The sequence below is a fragment of the Clinocottus analis genome, unplaced genomic scaffold (genome assembly GCF_023055335.1).
Source record: "Clinocottus analis isolate CAN_PGR_092001 unplaced genomic scaffold, fCliAna1.0.p SCAF_71, whole genome shotgun sequence".
Taxonomy (NCBI): domain Eukaryota; kingdom Metazoa; phylum Chordata; class Actinopteri; order Perciformes; family Cottidae; genus Clinocottus; species Clinocottus analis.
Genome location: NW_027176231.1, coordinates 232501 through 252203, shown reverse-complemented (window position 1 = coordinate 252203; position 19703 = coordinate 232501). Strand labels below are relative to the sequence as shown.

The following is a 19703-nucleotide window of genomic DNA, read 5'->3' as shown; positions in this document are numbered from 1 at the left end:
ATAATTATTTATTAAGCATACACATTATAATATAAATATAAAATATGCTATTTTTGTTTTTAAAATTGGAGTGAGACATCATTATATCTGTGTTGAGACAGACAACCATACAAACAGGTTTTTAATATTCTACCAAAATCTGCTATGCAGCTGTAACAAACTTGCCATGATGGTGACGTCCTAAAATCAGAGCCTGTATTCATGGAGCATGTCAGAGAAGTGTCACTGATCAGGGATCAGGTCCCATGTAAAGGTCACCGCGAATGAGGAGGCAAGCTGATCTCTGATCAGCGCTCCTAGTCTAAGATGCTGTATGCAGTGGGCCCACGTACAGAGAAGAGAGAGAGAGAGAGAGAGAGAGAGAGAGAGAGAGAGAGAGAGTGAGAGAGAGAGAGAGAGAGAGGTGGGATTTACTTCCGCGGATGTGAAGACGGACTCCGTCCCGGTGGAGAGTCTCTCATCAGCCGCTGCGGATTCAGGAAGAGTCGCTCCGGAGCTCCGGTAAGAAGAGACGAGACACAACTACACAACTACACAACTACACAAACGCTCCTTTTACGCGCGCGTGTGTGTTATGAGGTTACTTCACGGGCTGTTGAGGATGAGAGGAAGGAAGGGAGGAAGGGAAGAGAGTTATTTGCTCTGTGGGTTGTTGAGAGAGAGAGAGAGAGAGAGAGAGAGAGAGAGAGAGAGAGAGAGAGAGAGAGAGAGAGAGAGAGAGAGAGAGAGAGATTTTACGCACGAGAGAGAGAAAGTGTGTGTGTGTGTGTGTGTGTGTGTGTGTGTGTGTGTGTCGTGAGGTCGATAGGCTGCTGCTCATCATTCATTCATCCAAACGCAGATGCGCGTGTACGAGAAACTCGAGCGCGCGTGAGGCTTCATCCTGGTGACGGACGTTCCCTTCAGGAGCCGCGAGGCAGAGACGCGTCACAAAGTCATCAGAACACACACATTGTTCATGCTGGATGTGTTGTAACGGCCTTCCTTTGTGTTGACCTCTGACCTCTGACTCACAGCGTGACCAACACGCCCCCACCGCGCGCCTGAAGCTCTGTGGTCATTTCACGGCTCTGACGTGGTTTCACTCACTTTTCATTGAGGGAACTTTTTTTATATCAGCTCACAAATCAAGAAAAAAAAATCATGTTATGTATCAAATTAAACATAAAAATCATAAAAAAAACAGGAAAAATCAGGGCTACAATAATACATAACTCCCATGTACAACCTCTAAACACAACTACCACACTGAGGCCCCGCCCCTCTGTGAGGCCCCTCCCCGTAAGCCCCTCCCCCTGTAAACTCCTCCCCCCGTAAGGCCCTTCCCCTGATAAACCGCTCTGCTCCATCATACGCCTCAAAAACACGCAGCTTACATCAAGTCAAGTGTGAGCACACACACACACCACACACACACACACACACACACACACACACACACACACACACACACACACACACACACACACACACAGCTGGGTGAAGCACCTTTGGGTGAAAGGGTGCCGTTCTGGTTCCACTGTATAATTTCCCCATTTGTTAAAGTCTCACCGAACACAGAAGCTGTTTGTCTGAGAGCTTCAAGCCAGCAGGTGTTCTCTCTCTCTCTCTCTCTCTCTCTCTCTCTCTCTCTCTCTCTCTCTCTCTTTGTGTAAAGAAAGAGAGATTGTGTGTCGAAATGCAAGGACGACGACAGAGTGTGTGTTTGTAGCTTAATGATGTGTGTGTGAAAACAAAGTCACAGCAGGGCTCTTACTCTCTCTCTCTCACACACACACACACACACACACACACACACACACACACACACACACACACACACACACACACACTCAGTGGTGGGGTTTAATTGTCTCGGCCGTTTAGCAACAAGGTGAGCATCACCGAGCGGCCATCAAGGCTGCAGGTGTGTGTGTGTGTGTGTGTGTGTGTGTGTGTGTGTGTGTGTGTGTGCACACGTGTGTGTTGATTTACAGTGTGAAGCTGCTGTCCTATAGATCTGACCAGCAGGTGGATGAACTGGCAGCAGAACGACGCCTCCATCTATTAGCAGGAGAGAGTTACAGGGTGAAGGAGGAGAGGAGAGGAAGAGGAGGAGGAGGGGGAGGAGGAGGAGGAGGAGGAGAGGAAGAGAGGAAGAAAACATCTCACTTCTTCAGCGCTTGTGCTCATAAATAAACCCTCAAACAAACTGAAGACGAGCACAACACTTAAAAATAGAAGTTTAAACAACTACATTTGCATCAGGTGGGCGTGGTCTGTTGGCCACGCCCCCATCAGTGATGTCACCGCTACCTCCCAGCAGCCTCGATCGTTGCTCGTTAGGATCAACTGGGTTGAAGGTAAAAGAACAAGTAGATTGAAGGAACGTATGAAAAGAGAAGATGAGATGGAAGAGGCGACATTTAGAGCAGGCAGGTAGAAAAGAGTGAGAGACGGATGAACTGATGAAAAACAGAGAGATCACAGGGAGGAGGAGGAGAGAGGAGGAGGAGAGAGGAGGAAGAAGAGGAGAGGAGGAGCGTGACAGAAGTCTGTCTGTGAAGCTGCATTTAATTGATCTTTAAAGTGATTACCGCTCTTTGATTTGAGCTGAAATGAGACGATTAGAGCAAAGAGGAAGGGAGGATGCAGGAGGCAGAACATGAAAAGGAAAAAGAGGGAGAGAGAGAGAGGGAAACGGTTGAAGGAAGGAGGGGAGATGGAGTGAATAAAGAAGGGAGTGTAGATTTAGAGACACCAGGACAGGAGAGGAGAGAGAGAGAGATCCATAAATTGTGGAAGGGCTGACAGAGAGCGGAGAGGCGCTGAAAATATACGAGAGAGGAAGTCTGGCTGAGAGGACAGCGGGGCGAACGAGGGAGGAGGGAGAGAGGGAGAGGGAGAGAGGGAGAAGGAGAGAGGGAGAGAGGGAGAGAGGGAGAGAGGGAGGGTGCTATTGAAGAGCTGTAAGCCGCTCGCCGGTGGAGTTGAGATATTGTAGATTCAGCCAGTTTGCACCAATTATTCTTGCCGGCGTTTAGTTTATGGACTCCGTGAGAAACCGTCGAATGAAAGCTTCAGACCCGAATGCAGAGCGAGCGGCCGAGACGCAATGCATTCTGGGAACTGCGGCGGTCGCGTATTCGCTGTTGACCTTTTTAGGAGGAGCTGCTCTGGAGCTTTTTTGGGGTCACGTCACATGAGCTTCTTCACCAGATTGATAGACGCTCTTTGGGGCCAAACAGGAAGCAAAATGGTGGATCGACACTGTGATTTCTACCTCCTGAAGAAGATCATGTGACGGGACTGAAAGCTCCAGACTCAAGCAAACGTTACTCGCATTTTTCAGCAGTCAAAGCTCGTCATATTTTCGCCATTTGGAGGACATTTCACTGCAAGTGACGGATGATTTTTGAAGACCTACCGACATTCTGCAGTCGAGGTTTTCCTCCAGAAGAAGATCATGTGATCGGACTGAAAGCTCCAGACTCAAGCAAACGTTATTCAGCAGTCAAAGCCGATTTGCCAGCGTGGTTTCCCCCCGGCTCGTCGTGTTCTCGCCACTTGGAGGACATTTTTAGTGACGGGTGATTGTCTGGTGATTCTTCAAGACCCGCCCACATTTAGCTATCACCCGCTGGACGTACCGTCACATGACCCGTCTACCTGAAATGGCGACATCGATCGGGGCTGACGTTGGCGTTTGTCTCCAGAAGGTGCAAAGAGAAGCCGAGCGGTTGCCAGGTTGGGTTTGCAAATGGCCGACGAGTCCTCCACTGAAGGGACCTCGCACCTCGCTGGTTCTCTCAGCTTTGAACCTCAACGTTCCCAAGTTTCCTTTTGGGGTGTTTATTTTAAAAGCGAAAATATGTTCTTGGCTATGGGAAGAAACAAAACAGCTGTTTTTGCTTCTTTAAAGTTAGTTTCTTTGGAGTTCGGTGGCTCTCTGAGGCTCTGATGCCACGACTTCTGTTTTAAATAGAAACCTCTGATCAGTCGTATGCCGCCTGGCGTGCGCGATACCATTATGAGTTGTGTATTGCGAAATTTCAAAGAGCAATTTTGATCAAAGTGATGCCACACAATGTAGTAATCCTTACACTTCTGTGAAACTCGGGGATAATTTAATGTCATGCGTGCTGAAATGATCAAAGAGTCTTTATTTGTGTGTCATATGAAAGCACTTGCTCAATGGCATTTTTGGCAAGAGGCAGAAATACATTCAGCCGGCTCGCTAATTGCATTTTGAATATGTGAAAACATGGAAAGCACACATCATTGAGGCTGACGAGAAGTGGCAAGGTTGATTTGTTTTGTTAGTTGTGTTTACCACAAGGGTTTGCCGTCAGGTGTTTTACAGCAGGACACGTTCTGCTTAACGTAGAGCTGCACAACACAACGCTGCCTCTCTCTTTCTCACCTGTATGCTGACAGCTAGGTTCAGTAAAACCCACAAAGTTAGGTTCATCCAACACAAATGTATAGTTTAGTTAAGGAAAACATTCACAGAGTTATGTTCAGGCAACAAAACCGCAACACATAACCCTAAAAAGCAAAACCTCTTGCTTTTACTCAGCTTTTTATGTCTAGAATAAAGATAATGAGATAAAGAGCTTTCAAGATGCCGGTTGTTGGATTTTGTTATCTTAGTAAATAGCCCCTGTGTTCTGTCTTTATGCTATGCTAAGCTAACCATCGCCTGGCTCCAGTCATCCATCTAACGTTGGTGTATTGATCTTCTCGTTGTGCTTTTGCAAGAATCCCAACAAGTATTTCTTAACACCTAAAAGCAAGAAAGTCTGCTCGGTCTCCCCTGAGCTGCTTTGCATTATTAATGTTGTAATGAAGGTTGTTGCAATCGGGAAACTTGCTGGGTGAGATTTGTAAGACTAAAACGGTGGAAAAAACAACCGCAAAAATGTTTAAACTGGTGTTTTCGGTGCTTTCTACCGCGGCTAATGAGGCCGCTGCGTTGGCTCAGCGCTGCCGTGCTGCCTGGAGGTCGGCTCTCATCTCGGTGGAGGTCACTCGGCTCAGATCGGAGCCCCGCAGCCGATGAGCGTTCAGTGATTCAGCGTCTTGCTCATCGTCAGCAGGGTGGACGCCTGCTGACGACGAGCTTTTGAGCAAACGTCATGCGGCTGAAGGTTGGTGCGGTCCGCGCGGCGACCTCTAAGGACTAGCGCGCGCGAGCTAACAGAACCCTGCGACTACGTTTGTGGCTTCAACCCTCGTCTCCGACGGGACGCCACGCTTTCTACCCTTCGGTCTCCAGCGCCAACGACGGACTTTCATCGCGGCGTCATGTCCTGGACATCACGGCCACTGAGTTTAGTGTTTCTCCTCCCTGAGAAGCAGACGCCGCAGCGTCCCTGGCGGCATCACTCATCTCCCGGTCACGGCGTCTGGATCGCAGCTATTACCCGTCCTTGTGTCAGGCGTCCTGGTCTCGGGCCTCCTTCTGGCGCGCCGCCGCTTGATGAAAGAGGCAATATGCTTTAATGAGACTGGATCCCGGACTGAGACGACATTTTTCTTCTGCGTCCCGGGAAGGGAAAGTTGAAGAAACCTTGGCAACGGAGCAATGCCGAACCGTTTAATCTGCCGCCGGCTGTTTGAAGTTAAACAAGCTCACATCGGTCCTGCGTTCAAACCGCTCCGTCATTTTGTTTTCTCAGCTGAACCTTAAACCCTAAAAAGTGCTAAACCGTCGCTTACTGTACGGTATTTAAATGACATCATTTTACAATGCCAAGAGTTCAAAGACAAATAAGTCATATATCTAAAGAGCTGCATGAGAAGATTGTCACACACTAAGAGAAAAGTGTGTGTGCGTCGACGTCTCATCATCAAAAGCTTTCTCTTGTGTGCTAATAGAAAAAGTCTTCTGGGGTTCAGCAGAGCGCCGGCATCACACAGCACACTCATTTATTGGTTATGATCATTAATGCAATGTTTTCTGAACGTGTGTGTGTGTGTGTGTGTGTGTGTGTCTGTAAGGATCACAGCACAGCTAATCTGGACTCGACAGAGCGTGCCCCCCCCCCCCCCTCCCACAAACAACCACACACACACTGGGCTATATTATAAGCAATATCAAAGGATATGTTTTTCTCCCATTAAGATATCACATCAAACGTTCACGTGTGGATATTGTACATGCGTGTTATGTGAGACCGTCCTTTCAAGAAGATTCTCTGTCACTTGATCAGACAGCAAACCCTCCATTATGCTTTCTAAAAAAAAAAAAAGGTCCCTTGTGCCCGTGGGCCATTTGGAAGCCTTGAGTTCGGCTTTATGGTCGCCGCCATCTTGTTTTTTTTGCAACCAGAAGTGACACGACAGAGCGGAGTACAACCAAACGCTGAAGAAGTCATTGAGCTGAGACTGAGAATGTTTCATACAACTAAAATATCTGAAAACACACTCTGAAATAGATAAAGTTGACACCAGAAAGCTCGCCCTGCTTTATCGTCCGTCATACCACCAATGGGACGCGACCACACGCAGTATCTGGAGGCAACCGGACTCTTTGGATTGCACTATTGCCCAATCACGTTGGCGCAGGCTTATGCTCAAAGGCAGCTGACACGAGGCAGTCGCCATCGCCATCGGCCTCAGTCGTCTGTCGTCTGTCGATGACTCAGCTTTTTTAATCGGTTCTCAAATTTCCCGTCGCCTCTCGAGTCCGACTCCGTTTCCCAACATCTCAAGATGTTAAAGACACAAAGAGAAGCTCACAGCAGCCCCAGATGTTCAACTATTTAGTAAGCGTCACTTTTTTTTGTTCACTGCGACAGTATTCGCTCTGTTAAGAGAGCAAACATTCGGTAATTCAAATAAGTAATTCCAAACGCAGAATGTAAATGCGATGAGATGCGATGATTCCTCCTCGCCGCGACTCTCCGGCTCACCCTTCAGCACATCCACCAGTGTGCCCGGCCTCTCCTGAGTTGACTTAACGTGGGCTGACAGGCCAATCCCTATGGATTCTGATCAAACGGAGCAATAGTGTACACAGCAGCAGCCGTGCAGCCGCCGCTCCGGCAGCAGCAGGAATACGGCAAAGATCAGCGTCTCGCTCGGACTGATTCGACACGTTTATCTGCTGATTCCACTTTGTAAACCTCGCCGTGTTTCTGCAGATCCGAGCCGGAGCCCTCGTGTTGCACCTCATCGGGTTCTTCAGGAGACGGTGTGGTTCCACCAAGACCCGTCACCCAGGAAAGAACCATTTTATCTGCCGGATGGTTCCTGGTGTTCGTCTCGGGGCTCTTTGTTGACACTAAAGAGCTCGTGTTTGAGTTATTATACGTGGGATGTCGTACGTTTGCAAAAGGAAATCGAAAAAATGAGAGTTGGTCGAAGAACCAGAAAAGGTTCCTCAGAGAACGTTCAGTCGAGGCACCTGTTCTGCTTCTTTGAAGCGTGTAAAAGAAAATGTTTAGATCTTTGTTCTAAAGTGTCTTTGTGGTTTTTTCTATGAACCATTTTGGGCATTTTTATCTTTTCTCTGTGTGGCATCGACGATGTTCTGACATCTGATGGTTGATGTCGAGTTTCTAGAAAAACTGAACTAGAAGATGAACATTTACCCAGTTTTTTAAATGTTAAATACACTGTACTTTACCGCTGAAAGCTCTTTAACACTCCATGACATCATTCACCCATTTACACCCATTCACACACGAGCATGCAATGTGCGACCTGCCCGTCAGGATTAACTAACAGCACAACACTCACACATTGGAGGCGCTGCTACGGGAGCAAGTTGGGGTTAAGTGCCTTGCCCGAGGACGCATCGACATGGGCTAGCAGAGCCGGGGATCGAACCCCCGATGCTCTGATCGATAGACGGCGGCTGCTCCCTCTTATAATACACATTGTGCAGAACGTTAGAGGTCTTTGATTCTCAGACTTTCCACAACAGTTGAAGAAGAAGAAGAAGAAGAAGAAGAAGAAGAAGAAGAAGAAGAAGTCTCCCTGAGCGCACCAGCAGAGTTTGTGGGTTTCTTGCAGCATTGTGATCCACAAAGCAGCTGAATTGAATTGAACAGAAGCTTTAACGCTGTGTTCTCGCCTGGAAGCTGTGAAACAAATCAGACGGTTGTGTTATGCTGTTTTGAAAATGGGATCAAACATCCAGAACCTCTCGGACGGCCCTTTGAGACCGGTACTTTCTACAAACTCAATGGTACTTTCTACAAACTCAATGGTACTTTCTACAAACTCAATGGTACTTTCCACAAACTCAATGCATCATTTCAGATGCAAGGTCATCAAATACAACAAGGATTTAAGTCCACAGAGATAATGAATCCATGAAATGATGATTTTTGAATAAAATAAACCAGTAAAATCAACACTTGTGTGACCACAGTTTCTCTTATACACTTGTATAAGTATCAATGAATTCTTAAATACACACAAAATATGTTAATTTGTTAAAAGTACATTTGTCCTCGTATTTAAGTCCACAGTAAAGTCTCGACTTAAGTCTCGGCCGAAAGCGTTTTTCCAAAGCGGCGTTTCCTGGAGCGCTGATCCAGATCTATGGACCACGTTCACGCTCCGACGTTGACGTCTAACCACGACTTCACTCTCGTATCCGGTCAACATTTCACCGGATCATCTGGACCAGGGTCGCTTCCCTCCATCGGCTGCTGTCGGAAACGATTCAAAGCGCGCCTGTTTTTCGGGAACCTGAGGAGTTGACGCAATAAATACATTTTGAAAACCTGCTTCAAGAAAAAAAAAACCTTTGTGATATCGAATCAGGTGAAAGGACGAAAATGAAGCCACGAGTCATGAGCATCAACGTCAAGAAGACGAGCCTGTCTTCATTCTGTCAGAGGGGACATGTCGTGCTATTTACAGCTGCGTCCTTTCGGGTATGTCGGCTTTGTATTGGAACATAACATGTTCAAAAAACACAATTGTTCCCATACTGTCTGTCCGAATATATTCCCGCATTCACCCTCTGTCTGAAAATTGGAAGGGCAGCCTGTGATTGGCTCGCTGAATCACATGTTGGCAGCCCACAACACAACCGACTGGGTTGTCTAAGTTCAGTTTGTGGGTCGGTCGGGACTCAACAAAGTCATATGTACGTGTAAAAAGTGAGTTTTCTTCGCCACTTCATCGCCTTTAAGTCGAGTCAACCGGACACAGATTGTTTAAAGCGAGTTTATATCACTTTTGAAAGAAAGTAAATGCATTTCTGATGTAGTTCATACATGAAAACACTCAAAAGATTTGCTGCTGCAGACTCGGCTACGGTTACGAAAACGTACTTCTCATTTTTCTGTTGCATTTTTGCTGAAAAAAAGTCCAAAAAAACGTTTCAATTCCCTCACACTGAGTCTTGTGTGTTCTTCATACGTCCTTGTTCGTGATGTCGTGGACGGCGTACATCATCATTTCTTGGGAATGCTACGTTTACGTTGCTTCAGATAGGAGTTACCTGTGGCCACACACACAAACACACACACACACACACACACACACACACACACACACACACACACACACACACACACACACACACAGGCTTCATGTGCCGCTTCCTGTCAGGATCCATTGGAACCGGTTGCACAGGTTTCTATGTTGGACTGACGAGTGTCGCCTCGACATCACTCCCTCCATTTTCAGCGCGTGCTGCCGCACAAGGTTGTGCTTCCTGTCACACTTCCTGTCACACTTCCTGTCACGCGTCCTGGCTCGCCTCCTGTCACGCGTCCTGGCTCGCCTCCTGTGAGAGGCGCCACAGATCAAAGACCTGCATGCGTACGGGTGGATGCAGATCAGCGGGGGGATTAGACGTGTCACAGCCGGTTTGAACCGCTTCAAATCAGCGGTGGTGCCTTCAGGGCCGCCGGGCGCCACGCAGTCACGGGCAGTTAGGCACCCGGCGGTGGCGCGTTGGCGCGTTGGCGCGGTGGCTCGCTGAGGAATCGACCGCGTTAGACGTCGGCGCCTGAAAAGAGTCCGTGTGGCTGGATGTTGTCGCTTGTGATCATTTACACGACTTCAGGTTCAAGTGGCGCCATTTGATGGAGATGAAAATACTTTCTACTTAAAAAAATACGTGTGTATTTTTTTAAGTAGAAAGTATTTTCATCTCCAACATAGGCTGGTGTGTGTGTGTGTGTATATATATGTGTGTGTATATATGTGTGTGTATATATGTGTGTGTATATATGTGTGTGTATATATATATATGTATATATATATATGTGTGTGTGTGTGTGTGTGTGTGTGTGTGTGTGTGTGTGTGTGTGTGTGTGTGTGTGTGTGTGTGAGAGTGTGTAGGCTTAAAACTGGCAGGTTAACCTGTTTGTCCTCTGGGGACTCTTGTTCACTCTTTTTCAGTCCCCTCAGCGCTACAGAAAATAGAAGTGTGTGTGTGTGTGTGTGTGTGTGTGTGTGTGTGTGTGTGAACATACGAAACAATGGAGGCTTCTTCTATCCTCTGGTGTCCTGCTCTCTCGCTCTCTTTTCCTTCCCTCCCCCGGCTCCCTCCTTCTTCTGCTCTCTCCATTTATCTCTGCAGCCTTTACGACCGGAGAGGAGACACAACAACACTTCCACGAGGCCGAACCGTCAAACAAACACTTCATCACGCGTGTTCGAGGTTTCATATGAAAACATGACCAGATTCATTTGACGATACTGGAAATTGCCTTTTTTTTTCCTTCGCTATCCGTCAAGATTAAATGTAAATACGAGCTCTCTCTCTCTCTCTCTCTCTCTCTCTCTCTCTCTCTCTCTCTATATATATAAATATATATATATATATATATATATATATATATATATATATATATATATATATATATATATATATATCTATATATATAGATATATATATAGATATATATATATAGATATATATATATATATATATATATACATCTATATATTCGCTGCAGCAAGTTGCGGTCGCACAATCTGCGGACACAAGTTCATCTGCGTCGCCGTGTCGACTGCAGCTGGAACATTGTGATGCTGCGCGGCAGCTCCTCTCCGGCCCGGAGGCGCCTCGCTGGCACCGGCTCTCCGGCGCCGCCGACGGCGCCGCGGTCTGAATGAAGCCGCGAGACTCCGGCTCAAAATTGTCTCTCTCTCTCTTTTTTTTCTTGCCAGCAGGCGCTCTCTGAGCACCGGTTGCCGGTTGCCGGTTGCCAGTTTCGTGGTTTTCAGGGATAATGTGTCCTCAGATCAGCGTTATATAGGAACCGAATGTGCCGTGAAATATGTGATTATGGGCCTTTTAAACAATAGAGAGAGGTCGGAGTCCGGGTTGTTAAAGCGGCGATAAACTCTCAGCAAAGTGAAGATGTCCGCTCTGTCGGTGCTCTGTCTGTGCTCTGTCGGTGCTCTGTCGGTGCTCTGTCGGTGCTCTGTCGGTGCTCTGTGGGCGGAGCTTCACCTGGACAGGTGGGGCGATGCTGTGATCCGTCCATTAAGTCGCTGCGGCCTTAAATAAAAGAGCTGGAATACCTCTTAAGATGCTCGACATTAGAGGTAATGCAACAAGTAAATCGTGATGTAACAGATGTTTTTACACAATCGCATCACTTCCCAACACTTTAGACACAAACATCGTTCTGGAACATCGATCTTAAGGTCAAAGGTCATGTTCGTTGACCCTTTTGCAACAATAAGTGGTCTTTCTCTGTATTTAACCTTTCAGAAACCGTGCGAAAATTCCCATTTTAAGTCCCAGCATGCCCCATTTAGACAATCTTTTTGGCTTTAAATACGTAATGTTTCTATTTTTGAACCGAACGACAGTTTTTTTTGACTGAAACCTCTCCTAACAGGACAAGACTTTGTTCAATTGTGATTTTTTTGTTGCAGATTCTGATTCTTTAGGTCCTAATCTTTCTATAAAGGTGTCTTATTGACGCTCCAGGAGGCTTTTTTGGGGAATCTGGATCATATCACGCTGGATGTTCATAGTTACCATCAACATATCTTTTAAAAGTGATTTTTTTTTGCTGAACAAATAAACACAATAAACACAAGTATATGAATTAATTTAGTTTCTACGACGACTCAAACACAGTGAAAAAGAGCTCTGGAGCCAAAAATTGGTTCCACAGTTTTCACCGGGTTAAGTAGGGATGTAAAATATGTTTTTAAACGGCACAATCGCATCACTTCCCAACACTTTGGGACACAAACATCGGTCTGGAACATCGATCTTAAGGTCAAAGGTCATGCTCGTTGACCCGTCCGCAACAATAAGTGGTCTTTCTCAGTATTTAATACACAACAAACGACCCTAATGGGCTTTCCTTCACCGTTGCTATTCATTTGCATTCATCCAAATCATCCAATTTAAACGTTTGATGACTATTTGACAAACTGCCTGGAGGCCACAGAGCGAGAAGGTTCCTCCACCATCTTCATGCGCTGCAACACGTCCGTACGCGTTTCCTTTAAGTGCTCCAGTTTCCTTCCGCAGTCTATAAAACAGGCAGATTGGCGAACTAGAGATTATAAATCAGCCGGCGGCGTCAATACGTGACGGACTGGCGACCGATACCGGTATTGACCAACATGTGCTGAGACACACCGAGGATAAGCCGGCAGAGAGACGGTGAATGATGGAGGGCGACGTCGCATCGGTTAACACGCATGTGTTCGTACTTGAAGATGAAGACGTGCGCCGGAAAGTGATCTTTCTGGCAGAAATACGAAAGATGAAAGTCTGAAAAGGTCCAACGCTGCTCCTCAGAAGTTCCCAGAAATGAAGACGTCGGTGTAAAAGAAGAAGAGTAGTTCTCTTCAGGAAGGCGGTGGCAGTGTTTGATTCCTCAGACCGTACCAGGAAGTAGAAAACATTCAGCCGGAGCTGCTTTAAAACGCAAGCGCATAGGGAAACTTTAACTTTATGCAAATGAGAAAGAAAAAAAAGCCTTCAGCGCTCGCAGCCAGATGTGTTCAGAACGTCCACGTCGCAGCTCATGCAGCAACGAGCCCTTTGTGTCGCGACGTGGAACGCTAGTGTGTGGACATCGGGGGTGGATGATCACCGCTGTGCACAGGTGCTGCAGAAAGACACACAAAAAGAAAAGATTGGAGACTGAACAACACAACACTTTGTCTTTTTTTTACTTTTACTGCGACGCATTTTCAATATTACGTGTCAAAAAAGAGACGTCATTGTTTCATTTGAGCAAAATTGACTTTTCTAAATTGCATATTGCAAATATATTTAAGCAATAAGGGACGGGAGGCAGTTCTGTGTCGTCAATAATGTACTGAAACCCTTGAACTGTGCATTATTGTCGATACAGCACTGCCTCCAGTACCTTATTGCTTTTATAATACGGTTACCAGCGACATTATTAATAGCAATATTAGCTGCCTTTCAGCTAATAGTTGCAGCCACCAAACGTTGTGTATCGCGTTGTGTAGCGTAGAGAAAACAGTCCCGTGTGTGTGGCGGTTGCTTAGAAACTCCACGTGTTGCAACTTTCAAGCTAGAAATGACAAATAACGAACACTTATTTAGAGTGAGCACGGATGTGAAACGCGGTGGTAAAAGTGAACAGGTTGTACTTTATGGCTGAACGCAGCACCCGCCCCCTGACTCCTCTCAACCAATCAGAACGCTTGATCTGAGCGTTTCCTCCACACTCCACAGCGCTCTGCTCGGTGAGGCTGCGACGGGAACGCGTGCGGCGTCGTCAGCATGCTAATGTTCACCAATCACGCCAATCTTAGCCGGCAAACACGTGTTAACATTCACTCAACACAAAGTACCCGACAAACGCTTGTCAGTCTCCATCACCAGCCGCCTCCTTTCTCCTTCGCTTGCTCTTCATTTACTCCACTTCGTCTACTCACCGGGACTTATTGCGGTGGCCTAAATGGGTTGCTGTGTGTGTGTGTGTGTGTGTGTGTGTGTGTGTGTGTGTGTGCGTGCGGTACACACATCCAAACAAAGGCAGAGGAAGGAGAGAGGAGAGACCGTGAGGAGAGGGAGAGAGTTTAGAAAGAGAAGCTGGCAACTGAGCCCCAAACCTGTTTATGTAAACATTAATCTGAGCTAAACTGCTGATAGATTGTCCTCACACACACACACACACACACACACACACACACACACAGAAGCGAGGTAATAACTTCAATCCCGCCTCTCAATAGACACACACTCCCATGAATACGACACGCGGGGAGAAGCGAGGCCTCTTGTAATTAAGTTCTACATGTGCAAATCCAGTTGTGAAGCATCGCTCGTGAGATTGACTGTATAATCACGTCGCCCCAAAAGGATGAGACCGCTTACTTAGCATTTAAATAGCCCCCCCCACACACACACCCCTGTAATTGTGTGTGTGTGTGTGTGTGTGTGTGTGTGTGTGTTCGAGCAACACAAATATTGCAGTGCACTGTATTTCTTTGTGTGTGTGTGTGTCTCTGAGTGAAAGAGTGTACATATGTGTGAGAGAGGGGGTGTGTGTGTTGGCTTGGTAAACACTGCCAGCTACAGTGTGTGTGTTCCTGTGTGTGTGTGTGTGTGTGTGTGTGTGCAATAAATCTTGCTTGCACATTATTTCTCAGGGTCCCAGAGGAACATTGTAGTGTCAATAGAGCAGGTTTTAAAAAGGATGCAGCGGGAATATCAGGGACAATTAACTGTGTGTGTGTGTGTGTGTGTGTGTGTGTGTGTGTGTGTGTGTTTGCGCTGCACACACAGATACTATAAAAGAGCAAAGTCTTCTCAACCTTGGCTTTTTAAGGTTAAAGTTTGTGTTGATTTCAAAGTGGAGGGAATTCATTTGTGCCGATTTGTAAAGCAAAGTGGGACATCGTGTCGGTTTTCTTGGTCTGTGTGTGTGTGTGTGTTTGTGTGTCTGTGTGTGTGCGTGTCCCTCTGGGCATATTGTGAAGGCGGTGGACTTTTCGGAGGCTTTGTTATTGAAATGAAACATAATGTCAGCTGCTGTCCTGCAGCTCGTCTCATCAGCTCAGGGATTCGTCCTCGTGGAACGCAACACTTCTTTCTTCTCTCGTTGATTTCCCCGAGTCCGTGTGTGTGTGTGTGTGTGTGTGTGTGTGTGTGTGTGTGTGTGTGTGTGTGTGTGTGTCTGAAGTGTGTTTGTGTGCGGTTTTTGCAACAAATTGCCAAATGGCGGCTACTTTGTTTTAGTTTAGTGACAGAACGTTCGTGACTGAGGACGTTCAGTTCCTCGTCCTCATTTATTGTTTCAGTGAAAATAAAAGTTACTGGAACCTTTTTCGGTCGCCAAAAAATGTCTTACTCAGCGTCGTGTTGCACTTAGCTCCTCCCCTCTCCCGTCGCTTCTGGTTGCAAAAAAAGACAAGACGCCGATAAACAGAACCGGAGCTTTTGAATAAAATCAGCAAAAAGTTATAAATGTTCTGCAAAAAGTTATGAATGTTCTGCAAAAAGTTATAAATGTTCTGCAAAAGGTTATGAATGATGGGCAAAAGGTTATGAATGATGGGCAAAAGGTTATGAAGGATGGGCAAAAGGTTATGAATGATGGGCAAAAGGTTATGAATGATGGGCAAAAGGTTGTGAATGATGGGCAAAAGGTTATGAAGGATGGGCAAAAGGTTATGAAGGATGGGCAAAAGGTTATGAATGATGGGCAAAAGGTTATGAATGATGGGCAAAAGGTTATGAAGGATGGGCAAAAGGTTATGAAGGATGGGCAAAAGGTTATGAATGATGGGCAAAAGGTTATGAATGATGGGCAAAAGGTTATGAAGGATGGGCAAAAGGTTGTGGTCTCACAGATCTCTGGAGGTTCAATTTAACCTGCGAACTCTTAGTTTTCGGATCGTTGCACCGCTGCTGTCCACTGACTCGTCCGTCCTCCATCTTGTTTTTGGTGGATAGAGTCGAGAGACGAGCTCCACGGCCTCCATGTGGATCTCTGCTTGTCCTCTTGTACCTTCGAGATGTTCCTTTAACTGTGTCATCGCCCGTGTTGTGCAGATATTTGGGTGGAAATAAGCCAATGAGGTCAAGTACCGGGTGGAAGACTAGAATCTTCTTCTCTGATCTCGTTTCTATGTTTCTTCCAACAGGAGGTTTCAAAATGTGCAGAATGAAGTTGACATAATCAGTTCAGTGGGTCAAGAAACGCATGAATATCTAATGGGTTTAGAAATATCTCGTTCAAATACGCGAAACAAACACCTTGTGACAAAAGGAGGAGCGGTGACGTGGTCGTAATGACCCTGCCAGTCGCTTTTATCCCCTTCATTTATTCTTATGTGACATACAGCGAGATGTCAATAAGTAATAAGGAGTGGGCGAGCGGCCATTTATTATTCATAAATGTCTAATGTTATCAGAGAAACATGCCGGGGCGTTGATCTATGACCATTGAACGCTGTGCGAGCCGAGAGGAAGAGACAGAGGGATGCAGGAAGCAGGACGGAGGGATGGAGGCAGACGTTGCGCTAACAAGTGGCGTTTATTATCCTGCAGGACGCAACGTCAGATTGGTTTTTAGATCCTGCTTTTATTCTGAAAGGTTTGTTCTGGGAGGCTTCGTGCTTCGACTTTCAGGTCAAAAATGCATTTTTCATTCTCAAGTCTGCTGAACTTCAAGTTAACTGAGTATTTTTTTGCAGATTGTGGAATATTTTCTGTTGATAATTTTGCTTTTGAAGACTTTTGCTCAGTGGTTAGCGTTCCAGTCTTTCAGTCAGAGGGTTGGTGGTTCGAACCCCCGGCTCATGTGGATGTCTTGAGCGAGACGGTTGGTCCCCGTTGCTGTTCATACGGGTACAGAGCAACAATATAAGTCTCTTTGGATCGAAGCATCCGCTAAATGAAATGTAGACGACAGAAAACAAACAGAATCATATTAAATAGTTTCGGAACGAGTCAAAAGTATAAAAACGAGGATTCTCTCTATTGTTTTGAGTCCTTTACAGCCGAGAGATGAACACATAGACGCTGTTGAAAGAGTGATTTAGGTATAAATTGTACAGTTTGTGTACATTTCATTGCAAGTCATGAACAAATAGAGTCAACATTGAGGGAAGAGAAGAGTCCAGATAGCAATTTAACCTTTACTCGAGTCAACACGTTCAGATGAGCGATCGAGAGGGGAAGATGGAGGAAGGGCCCTCGGGGAGATTTGTGAATTGTGTCATCGGGTTATAGAAATAAAATGGACTTGACGTGAAGATGGTGTCTGCAGCAGGCGGCGAACAGAACCAGGATCACGACACGGAGAACACAGCGAATGTACAGTAACGCGAAAGAAAGGTCGACGCTTCAGTGAGCGTCCATCCACCCAGTGCAAATGTGCAAATGTGCAAATGTTACTGGGATTTTCTTCTTCTGCAATTCTTGCAAATGTTTCTTAGTTTATCTTCTCTTGTTCTTATGCAACACAGTGGCGACAAACCGTGAAATACGAGCTACAATTGACATGATGAAGATGAAGAAAATGTCACAACTTTGAGTCACTGGAGCCCAAACGTGTTTTCTGGCACTTTTTATGGTTTTTTATCTTCATGATTGTACTGGAATGTGATTCACATTAGCAATATTTTGTGGAGAGAAAAGAGGGAGGAAAAAAAATGAGAGGATCAGGGTTACTGTGTGTGTGTGTGTGTGTGTGTGTGTGTGTGTGTGTGTGTGTGTGATAAATCACTATTTAGACGCTTCCTCTCCTTCACTTCTGTTCTCTGACCCCGATGTCTTCTCTCTCTTCCTCTGCATGTCCCTCGCTCACATGTTTTCTTTCCTGTACTTTCTCGTTCTCGTTACCACCAATGTTGTGACCGCGGCTGACATCTGGTGTGGAGGATGGAGCGTGTACACACTGAACCCCCCTCACACACACACACACACACACACACACACACACACACACACACACCTCCCCTTGCCAGCACACAACCCACCGGCCTTGGGAGCTGTGCGTCCATACGTGTGCTCGGACCTTATATGTGTGTTTGTCTGCTTTTGTTCGATCTACTTTTGTTCACGCGTGTGCTCGGGTCAGAAGAGCTTGCACAGCGCTGCCAATTAAAGGTACATTTGGTACGACCTTGACCTTGAGCCTGTGAGCGGCTTCACCCTCAGTGCAGCCCACGCGCCAAGAAGGTCGGATCTACAACCTGCAGGGAAGGACTGACTGACTGCGTATGGAGTTAATGCAATAAACCCACACCGGAGGGGGATCACAAAAAAGCAAAGCAGGTTTATTTGTATAGCACATTTCAACAACAAGGACATTCAAAGTGCTTCACTTAAAAACATTAAAAGCATCAAAAACAGTTAAATATTACCCATTGCTATTTTTTTTAAGGTCAAATTCACACTCAGCCTCACAAACTTCACACAGCTACTCGTTTTTTTTTCTTCCTGCAAGTCACATTACATTGAATATCAGCTCATCGGTGTCAAGAAGTTGCATCCATGTCAACGGGCACTGCTCACTGGCTGGCAAGCGTCTAACGTCTCATGTGCAACATGAATATTTGTATTTTTGGACTCGCAGTATGACCGTTCTCCTGCGTGAAAGTCCCGTTTGTTTGGCCTCTCCGAACTCTCCGACCACCGGCTCTTCCTCGGCTTTCTCGCTGAGAATCCCACTCGGGAGCGAGAGCGCGTTAGCGGCGATTACGGGTAACGTAACTGGGAATAAAACAAGTGCAGCGCGTGTAATTCCCAGGAGACGCGGCGGAGCTGAGCTCGGGTTTACCTGCAATCCTCTGAGCCTGTTTTATTAATATGTCTGCCCTGGCATTCATTGTTCATGATGCTCATGAAGTTTAAGGCCTTGAGACTTCGTTGTTTTCCCTGCAGGCTGCAGGAAGGCCTTGTGATTCTGAGCATGTGCCTAACGGGAATAGAAGTGATGCATGCAGTCGTTTGCTCATTGAGGAAGGTGGATCACATCCCAGGTTGCCACTTAAGAAGAAATAATACTAAAAAAACCCTTCAAGACGCAGATTCTACTAATAAGAGATTAGCACGGAGCAATAATAAAACCATAACAATTACACAACAACAACATGGAGTGTGATGGAGACATTAGCGGGAGAGAGAAATCAACTAGCGGCCGCAGTATTAAGGCTCCACAAAGCGTGACACCCCCATATGGAAACACCATATGTCCTCATCAATACAACATACCAATTCATTATACATGCCCACACACGGTCTGCAAAGTGAACACACACACACACACACACCACACACACTCAGACTCGTGCACAGTTTAGTTGGTGTAATGACCCATTTGGCATTGAGCAGCATCTGTTTAGCAGAGCCTTGTCGTGGTGATGTTAGTCATTTTCTCCCAGACACAGCGATCACACGATGAAGGCCGGATCCTCTTCAGCACTTACAACCAAAACGGCTTGTCCTGTTCCCTCCTGTCACCGCCCGCTAAAAGCTCTACCCTCCTATTTCAAGCGCTGCAGAAAGAAAAAGCGCAACAACAAAAAAAAAAAGCGCAATAAAAGTCGTGGAGTCGCTGACAGTGAGAGATGTTTCCACGCACTCCAGAGAGAGGAAACCCATCTTCCCCAAGTTACCCTTCTAATATTCCCCCCTTCCCTTGTCGCGCGCTCAAAAGGAGCATCAGGCGGTGGCAGCCTGTAATTTCGGCACTTTCTGCCGTGTCATTATCAACCAGGAAGCAGACGCCGGCAACTTTCTGCACAGAGGAAAAGAAATAATAAAAAACTCCACTGAATTGCAG

The 19703-nt window shown here is 46.3% G+C and overlaps 1 protein-coding gene across 1 annotated transcript in view; it reads left to right on the top strand.

The window, feature by feature from the left end:
• Window positions 1-382: 382 nt before the first annotated feature.
• Window positions 383-19703, top strand: part of LOC137779312 (X-linked interleukin-1 receptor accessory protein-like 2) — a gene marked incomplete at its 3' end in the record, with an annotated part of 242124 nt that continues 222803 nt past the window's right edge. The window contains exon 1 of the mRNA XM_068566951.1: window positions 383-501. The remainder of the gene's footprint in view (window positions 502-19703) is intronic.